This window comes from Haliotis asinina, chromosome 11 (assembly GCF_037392515.1).
Source record: "Haliotis asinina isolate JCU_RB_2024 chromosome 11, JCU_Hal_asi_v2, whole genome shotgun sequence".
Lineage (NCBI taxonomy): Eukaryota > Metazoa > Mollusca > Gastropoda > Lepetellida > Haliotidae > Haliotis > Haliotis asinina.
The window spans coordinates 15,195,012-15,204,405 of NC_090290.1; the positions used below are offsets into that span (position 1 = coordinate 15,195,012).

General features: G+C 40.4%; 1 pseudogene; it reads right to left on the reverse strand.

Annotated features, from left to right (window-relative positions):
- Nucleotides 1-1,645: 1,645 nt before the first annotated feature.
- Nucleotides 1,646-9,394, reverse strand: part of LOC137255257 (uncharacterized) — a 285,609-nt pseudogene continuing 277,860 nt past the window's right edge.

Consider the following 9,394-nt stretch of genomic DNA (forward strand, 5'->3'; position numbering starts at 1 on the left):
ATGACAAATGTATTTAGTATATTAAACCCTTTTAACCTTTTTCTGTCACAAACGATGACGTAACACAATTTTCATATTTATTAATAATATTTTCGATCGATGATATTTCCGGTTATCGATCATTTTAGCCAGGCCTTGTAAACAATACAGTCAACTCAGCTGCATGTGCATAAAACACTATGAACAATGGATCAAGCAAAGGTGGAACTGAAGTATTTGACACTAGGAACATATAGGTATTGACACCTGGAACATATAGGTATTGACACCTGGAACATACAGGTAAGAAATGAAAATCTGGGGTCATCTGACAAGAGCACGACAAAATAAGTTCAATTACAGCACGCAGATTTATAAAAAACATTTCTTTATTTATTGCATTAATACAAAATAAATGAAACATTCTTTAGCAACAAACAAGTTATCCAGATATTTACAAAGGAACATCTCTCTTGTGTCTACTAAGTAAAATTTATACACCAATATCAGAAATCCAAACTTAATTTGGCTCTATTTTGCAATGGATCACAATTAAAATGATATCAACAGTACAAAAATGTCGACATTATATCGCCAGAATAAAAATCATAAAAAGGTATACATATATACTCAAAATATCAGCAGTGGACAACATACACACAAACTATGTACTGATGAAAAGCATCAAACAAGATCTAGACAGGTAATCCAGATATGTACAGAAGAATTCTCTTAGGTGTTGTAAGTAAAATGTACATACCACTATCAAATAACAAGAACTCAAATTGGTTCTGTTCTGCAAAGGTCACCCCAGCAGACTCAAGGGACGGAAGCTCCTCATCAGGACGCATGAGGTACTGATGGAGACAACGTCTTGGAAAAAAAACTATTGTGGAGAGTTCCTCGGTAACCCTGACCTCTAGGAATTTACCTTCTAGTTCAATTACTGAGTTGGATGGTATAGATTTTGAGGCTAATACCTTATATCTGTCTGATAGTTTCGAACCCGTGAAGGTCCTGGGGTAGAATAGGTGATGCTTGCCATAAAAGGCGACTATGCTTGTCGTAAGATGCGACTAACGGGATCGGGTGGTCAGGCTCGCTGACTTGGTTGACACATGCCATCGGTTCCCAATTTCGCAGACCGATGCTCATGTTGTTGATCACTGGACTATCTGGTCCAGACTCGATTATTTACCAAGCGCTGCCATATAGCTGGAATATTGCTGAGTGCGGCGTAAAACTCAACTCACTCACTCACTCACTCACTCTGACAGTTTCGAGTATGAGTCTAGTTCTCGTGTTATAGTGAAGGGGAATCTGAAGAAACATCTTGCTTTACGGAGATACATTTCTGCTCAAGATTACATTTTGCATAGGATATGGTTATGTTACTCCATTTGTTGACACCCATCCACCCCATCTCCCACCCCTTTTTGTGTAGTCTCAACAATTGCTCTGCATTTGAACATGGCGAGTGTGTGACTGACACAATTCAACAACTCTTGAGTAATAATTATTTTGTTCCACTTCAACAAACAGCTCATGCAAAAACCACTGTCAGTGTCTGTTCACAAATCTGACAAGAAGAGGATAATAATAGACCTGAGGTTAGTAAATCGTTACGTTTGGAAGGAGATGATTGTTCTGGAAGGCTTTCAGAGCTATCCCGTGATTCCATACGCGCCGCCATATTGGTTGTCATTCTCCTCCCCAGCAACCATAGCATGTTGCTTTGAATCATGTACATACTGGTGGATATATGTTACTATGTTCTACTCGGCAAATATTTTATGTTCGTTTCAGTGAAGAGAACTAGAACATATTCCACTGCCAATGGGAATTACTACAAACTTTGAGCTTCAAGTCAAAATCAGTTAGGAAATGTTCCGGTTTCTCAACATGCAGAGCTGTGAACAGCATGCAGATATGTTTATTATACTTACTACAAAACACGCCTATAACGAATTGACGAGTATAACGACGTCGACTTTGAATTCCGGCATTTTTCACATTTTTAACAAAACTGGATGTAACAAAATGCGGTTATAATGGAGTAAATAAGTGAGGTGTTTGTTATAACCATGGTATACTGTTATATGGAAAGAGTGAGTGAGTGAGTGAGTGATATGTCACGTAGTCAGCACCTCAGCCCTATAGTGAAGACAACAGTTATATTGGTGACTATCTGTCACAAAGGACAAAGCATAAAATGATAGACAATTTCCTTTCGTAAAAACAAGAGAATGTTTACCATAAAGCGAACCCAAGAGATAAAGACTGACTGACGCTAGACTGACACTAGTCAAACAGAAAAACATAACAATGGTTTATCCCTTTTCTAAGTAGCACAGTTATACTACTCTTCAGAAGTCCAAATAACATGCTACATATATACTTGTACACTGCCAGTTATGCATCCATCACTCAAACACCTGTTGAGGCACTGTATTCACCACGTTCAGACTGTGGTCAGTAGTACGTGAGATATGTTCTCTTCAATCCAGGGCAACTATTATCATGATGGAGAGGACCTCAGCAGATAAACAATGTGCTCGTTGAAATTAACTTTTGCAACAGTGACATATTTCTCTATTTCCTTTTGACAATGACCAAATTGTTCCAAGGAAAGAAGGTGTTTCACTATAGACATGTTTTGAATTTCGGCATATTTCACATTTTTAACAAAACTGGATGTAACAAAATGCGGTTATAATGGAGTAAATAAGTGAGGTGTTTGTTATAACCATGGTATACTGTTATATGGAAAGAGTGAGTGAGTGAGTGAGTGAGTGAAATGTCACGTAGTCAGCACCTCAGCCCTATAGTGAAGACAACAGTTATATTGGTGACTATCTGTCACAAAGGACAGAAGCATACAATGATAGACAATTTCCTTTCGTAAAAACAAGAGCTTCAAATAATACCATTTTCTGATGAACACAGACAACAATAGCATTTTAGTACGAGTACGAGCAATTGACCACCAGCAACCAAGCCCAGCTGACCTTAATGATGGATCATATGGACCATATGATCATATGATCATAAGAACTTCAGTTTCCTGCGTACATCCCTGCAGGACTTGGGCCATCGCTTTAGTTGATGTTAGCTTCATAGTCGTCTTGAACAATAATCAATCGAACAAGCAATAAAATATCAGTGAGTGATTTTAGAGATCAGGAGCATGAGCATCGATCTACGCAAAAGGAATACAATGACTGGTGTCAACCCATTCAACGACCCTGACCATCCAATCCCGTTAGCCGACTTTTATGACAAGCTGGATCTTCACGGTTCCGCAATAAAATATTAAGAGAATAATACGAATATAGAATTTTCAAAGGGCTTAAACTATACGCACGTTTAAATTGACATTTTGGGATATTTACAAAGTTTATGCATGTAATAATTATCACGATATTCAACAGAAACAGACTCACACTGTTCAGATGGAATGTAGGTGAAAAATAAAACACTGGATCGTTTGATTCCTATGCATATGGAAATGAAGAATTCTTTTATTACTAAATTGTGACAACTACGGGAATGAGTCTACGGTTTCGTGACCGAAATGAATATACAGCACAATGTAGAAATGCCACTGAGAAAATATACTCTTAAATATGTTAGATTTCATCCCCTTCTAAATGGCCCTCTATAATCATAGTTTGGCCGTGCCAGTTTACACTTATCAGTGGGGTACACAAAGTCCTTAGCCTAGACCACCTGTTCTCCGATTTCCATTATTGTAGAAGCCATGGTGTTTACATGGGTAAGACCGTATACTTTGTGTGCTGGCGATCAGTGCCCTCAGAATGTGAGTTCTGGGTGTGGACTCAACCCAACAAAAGTACCAGAATCTTTACATTACTGTAAATGAGTTATCAAAAATATAACAAGCGGTATATTTACAGAATGTTTACCGTAAAGCGAACCCAAGAGATAAAGACTGACTGACGCTAGACTGACACTAGTCAAACAGAAAAACATAACAATGTTTTATCCCTTTTCTAAGTAGCACAGTTATACTACTCTTCAGAAGTCCAAATAACATGCTACATATATACTTGTACACTGCCAGTTATGCATCCATCATTCAAACACCTGTTGAGGCACTGTGTTCACTACGTTCAGACTGTGGTCAGTAGTACGTGCGATATGTTCTCTTCAATCCAGGGCAACTATTATCATGATGGAGAGGACCTCAGGAGATAAACAATGTAAACCTTGAAATTAACGTTTGCAACAGTGACATATTTCATTATTTCCTTTTGACAATGACCAAATTGTTCCAAGGAAAGAAGGTGTTTTACTATAGACACATTATCCCCCTACACATGCCAACATCAAACAGTCAGTGTTGCGTTTATCCAGATCAGCTCCCTCTGACACAAGAACATTATAAGCATCATAGTCTCCTCTTTCTGCTGCTATCATAACAGCCGATCGCTTCAGTAACCCACCTGTCCTGTTAATATCAAAGTTTGTCAAGGAAAGAAGGTGTTCACTATAGACTTTTTATATGGTAACATCAAACAGCCACTGTTGTGTTTATCCCTCACTGACAGATCAGCTACCTCTGACACAAGAAGGTTCGATACATCATGGTCTTCTCTACCATGTGCCATTATAACGTTTCATCGATTCTTGGACCCTCTCTTCCTGTTGACATCAAAGGTTTTCAAGGAAAGAAGGTGTTTTACTATAGACACGTTGCCTCTCTCACATGCCAACATCAAACAGTCACTGTTGTCGTCATCAGTCAGTGACAGATCAGCTCCCTCTGACACGAGAAGATTATATACATCATAGTCTCCTCTTGCAGCTGCCATCATAACACCTGATCGATTCTTGGACCCTCCCTTCCTGTTGATATCAAAGGTTTTCAAGGAAAGAAGGTGTTTTACTATAGACTTGTTACCTCTCTCACATGCCAACATCAAACAGTCACGCTTGTCGTCATCAACCAGTGAGAGATCAGCTCCCTCCGACACAAGAAGATTATATACATCATAGTCTCCTCTTGCAGCTGCCATCATAACAGCTGATCGATTCTTGGACCCTCCCTTCCTATTGATAGCAAAGGTTTTCAAGGAAAGAAGGTGTTTTACTATAGACTTGTTACCTCTCTCACATGCTAACATCAAACAGTCATTGTTGTGCTTATCCCTCAGTGACAGATCAGCTCCCTCCGACACAAGAAGATTATATACATCATAGTCTCCTCTTGCAGCTGCCATCATAACACCTGATCGATTCTTGGACCCTCCCTTCCTGTTGATATCAAAGGTTTTCAAGGAAAGAAGGTGTTTTACTATGGACTTGTTACCTCTCTCACATGCCAACATCAAACAGTCACGCTTGTCATCATCAACCAGTGAGAGATCAGCTCCCTCCGACACAAGAAGATTATATACATCATAGTCTCCTCTTTCTGCTGCCATCATAACAGCTGATCGATTCTTGGACCCTCCCTTCCTGTTGATATCAAAGGTTTTCAAGGAAAGAAGGTGTTTTACTATAGACTTGTTACCTCCCTCACATGCCAACATCAAACAGTCACGCTTGTTGTCATCAACCAGTGAGAGATCAGCTCCCTCTGACACAAGAAGATTATATACATAATACTCTCCTCTTGCAGCTGCCATCATAACACCTGATCGACTCTCGGAACCACCTTTCCTGTTGATATCAAAGGTTTTCAAGGAAAGAAGGTGTTTTACTATAGACACGTTACCTCTCTCACATGCCAACATCAAACAGTCACTGTTGTCGTCATCAACCAGTGAGAGATCAGCTCCCTCTGACACGAGAAGATTATATACATCATAGTCTCCTCTTGCAGCTGCCATCATAACAGCTGATCGATTCTTGGACCCTCTCTTTCTGTTGATATCAAAAGTTTCCAAGGAAAGAAGGTGTTTTACTATAGACTTGTTACCTCCCTCACATGCCAACATCAAACAGTCACGCTTGTTGTCATCAACCAGTGAGAGATCAGCTCCCTCTGACACAAGAAGATTATATACATCATAGTCTCCTCTTGCAGCTGCCATCATAATAGCTGATCGATTGTGAAACCTGTCTTTCCTGTTGATGTCAAAGGTTTTCAAAGAAAGAAGGTGTTTTACTATAGACACGTTACCTCCCTCACATGCCAACATCAAACAGTCACGGTTGTGCTTATCCCTCAGTAACAGATCAGCTCCCTTCGACACAAGAAAACTATAAACATCATAGTCTCCTCTTTCTGCTGCCATCATAACAGCCGATCGCTTCAGTAACCCACCTGTCCTGTTAATATCAACGTTTGTCAAGGAAAGAAGGTGTTTTACTATGGACTTGCTACCTCTTTTATATGCCAACATCAAACAGTCACTGTTGTCGTCATCAGTCAGTGAGAGATCAGCTCCCTCCGACACAAGAAGATTATATACATCATAGTCTCCTCTTGCAGCTGCCATCATAACAGCTGATCGATTCTTGGACCCTCCCTTCCTATTGATAGCAAAGGTTTTCAAGGAAAGAAGGTGTTTTACTATAGACTTGTTACCTCTCTCACATGCTAACATCAAACAGTCATTGTTGTGCTTATCCCTCAGTGACAGATCAGCTCCCTCTGACACGAGAAGATTATATACATCATACTCTCCTCTTGCAGCTGCCATCATAACAGCTGATCGACTCTCGGAACCACCTTTCCTGTTGATATCAAAGGTTTTCAAGGAAAGAAGATGTTTTACTATAGACACGTTACCTCTCTCACATGCCAACATCAAACAGTCACTGTTGTCGTCATCAGTCAGTGACAGATCAGCTCCCTCTGACACGAGAAGATTATATACATCATAGTCTCCTCTTGCAGCTGCCATCATAACACCTGATCGATTCTTGGACCCTCCCTTCCTGTTGATATCAAAGGTTTTCAAGGAAAGAAGGTGTTTTACTATAGACTTGTTACCTCTCTCACATGCCAACATCAAACAGTCACGCTTGTCGTCATCAACCAGTGAGAGATCAGCTCCCTCTGACACAAGAAGATTATATACATCATACTCTCCTCTTGCAGCTGCCATCATAACAGCTGATCGACTCTCGGAACCACCTTTCCTGTTGATATCAAAGGTCTTCAAGGAAAGAAGGTGTTTTACTATAGACACGTTACCTCTCTCACATGCCAACATCAAACAGTCATTGTTGTCGTCATCAGTCAGTGACAGATCAGCTCCCTCTGACACAAGAAGGGTATATACATCATAGTCTCCTCTTTCTGCTGCCATCATAACAGCTGATCGATTCTTGGAGCTACTATTCCTGTTGATATCAAAGGTTTCCAAAGAAAGAAGGTGCTTTACTATAGGCCTGTTCCCTCCCTCACATGCCAACATCAAACAGTCATCGTTGTGCTTGTCCCTCAGTGACAGATCAGCTCCTTCTGACACAAGAAGATTATATACATCATAGTCTCCTCTTGCAGCTGCCATGATAACAGCTGATCGATTCTTAAACCCACCTTTCCTGTTGATATCAAATATGTTTAAGGAAAGAAGGTGTTTTACTATAGACTTGTTACCTCCCTTACATGCCAACATCAAACAGTCATTGTTGTCGTCATCAGTCAGTGAGAGATCAGCTCCCTCTGACACAAGAAGATTATATACATCATAGTCTCCTCTTTCTGCTGCCATCATAACAGCTGATCGATTCTTGGAGCTACTATTCCTGTTGATATCAAAGGTTTTCAAAGAAAGAAGGTGCTTTACTATAGACCTGTTCCCTCCCTCACATGCCAACATCAAACAGTCACGGTTGTGCTTATCCCTCAGTAACAGATCAGCTCCCTTCGACACAAGAAAACTATAAACATCATAGTCTCCTCTTTCTGCTGCCATCATAACAGCCGATCGCTTCAGTAACCCACCTGTCCTGTTAATATCAGCGTTTGTCAAGGAAAGAAGGTGTTTTACTATGGACTTGCTACCTCTTTTATATGCCAACATCAAACAGTCACTGTTGTCGTCATCAGTCAGTGAGAGATCAGCTCCCTCCGACACAAGAAGATTATATACATCATAGTCTCCTCTTGCAGCTGCCATCATAACAGCTGATCGATTCTTGGACCCTCCCTTCCTATTGATAGCAAAGGTTTTCAAGGAAAGAAGGTGTTTTACTATAGACTTGTTACCTCTCTCACATGCTAACATCAAACAGTCATTGTTGTGCTTATCCCTCAGTGACAGATCAGCTCCCTCTGACACGAGAAGATTATATACATCATACTCTCCTCTTGCAGCTGCCATCATAACAGCTGATCGACTCTCGGAACCACCTTTCCTGTTGATATCAAAGGTTTTCAAGGAAAGAAGATGTTTTACTATAGACACGTTACCTCTCTCACATGCCAACATCAAACAGTCACTGTTGTCGTCATCAGTCAGTGACAGATCAGCTCCCTCTGACACGAGAAGATTATATACATCATAGTCTCCTCTTGCAGCTGCCATCATAACACCTGATCGATTCTTGGACCCTCCCTTCCTGTTGATATCAAAGGTTTTCAAGGAAAGAAGGTGTTTTACTATAGACTTGTTACCTCTCTCACATGCCAACATCAAACAGTCACGCTTGTCGTCATCAACCAGTGAGAGATCAGCTCCCTCTGACACAAGAAGATTATATACATCATACTCTCCTCTTGCAGCTGCCATCATAACAGCTGATCGACTCTCGGAACCACCTTTCCTGTTGATATCAAAGGTCTTCAAGGAAAGAAGGTGTTTTACTATAGACACGTTACCTCTCTCACATGCCAACATCAAACAGTCATTGTTGTCGTCATCAGTCAGTGACAGATCAGCTCCCTCTGACACAAGAAGGGTATATACATCATAGTCTCCTCTTTCTGCTGCCATCATAACAGCTGATCGATTCTTGGAGCTACTATTCCTGTTGATATCAAAGGTTTCCAAAGAAAGAAGGTGCTTTACTATAGGCCTGTTCCCTCCCTCACATGCCAACATCAAACAGTCATCGTTGTGCTTGTCCCTCAGTGACAGATCAGCTCCTTCTGACACAAGAAGATTATATACATCATAGTCTCCTCTTGCAGCTGCCATCATAACAGCTGATCGATTCTTAAACCCACCTTTCCTGTTGATATCAAATATGTTTAAGGAAAGAAGGTGTTTTACTATAGACTTGTTACCTCCCTTACATGCCAACATCAAACAGTCATTGTTGTCGTCATCAGTCAGTGAGAGATCAGCTCCCTCTGACACAAGAAGATTATATACATCATAGTCTCCTCTTTCTGCTGCCATCATAACAGCTGATCGATTCTTGGAGCTACTATTCCTGTTGATATCAAAGGTTTTCAAAGAAAGAAGGTGCTTTACTATAGACCTGTTCCCTC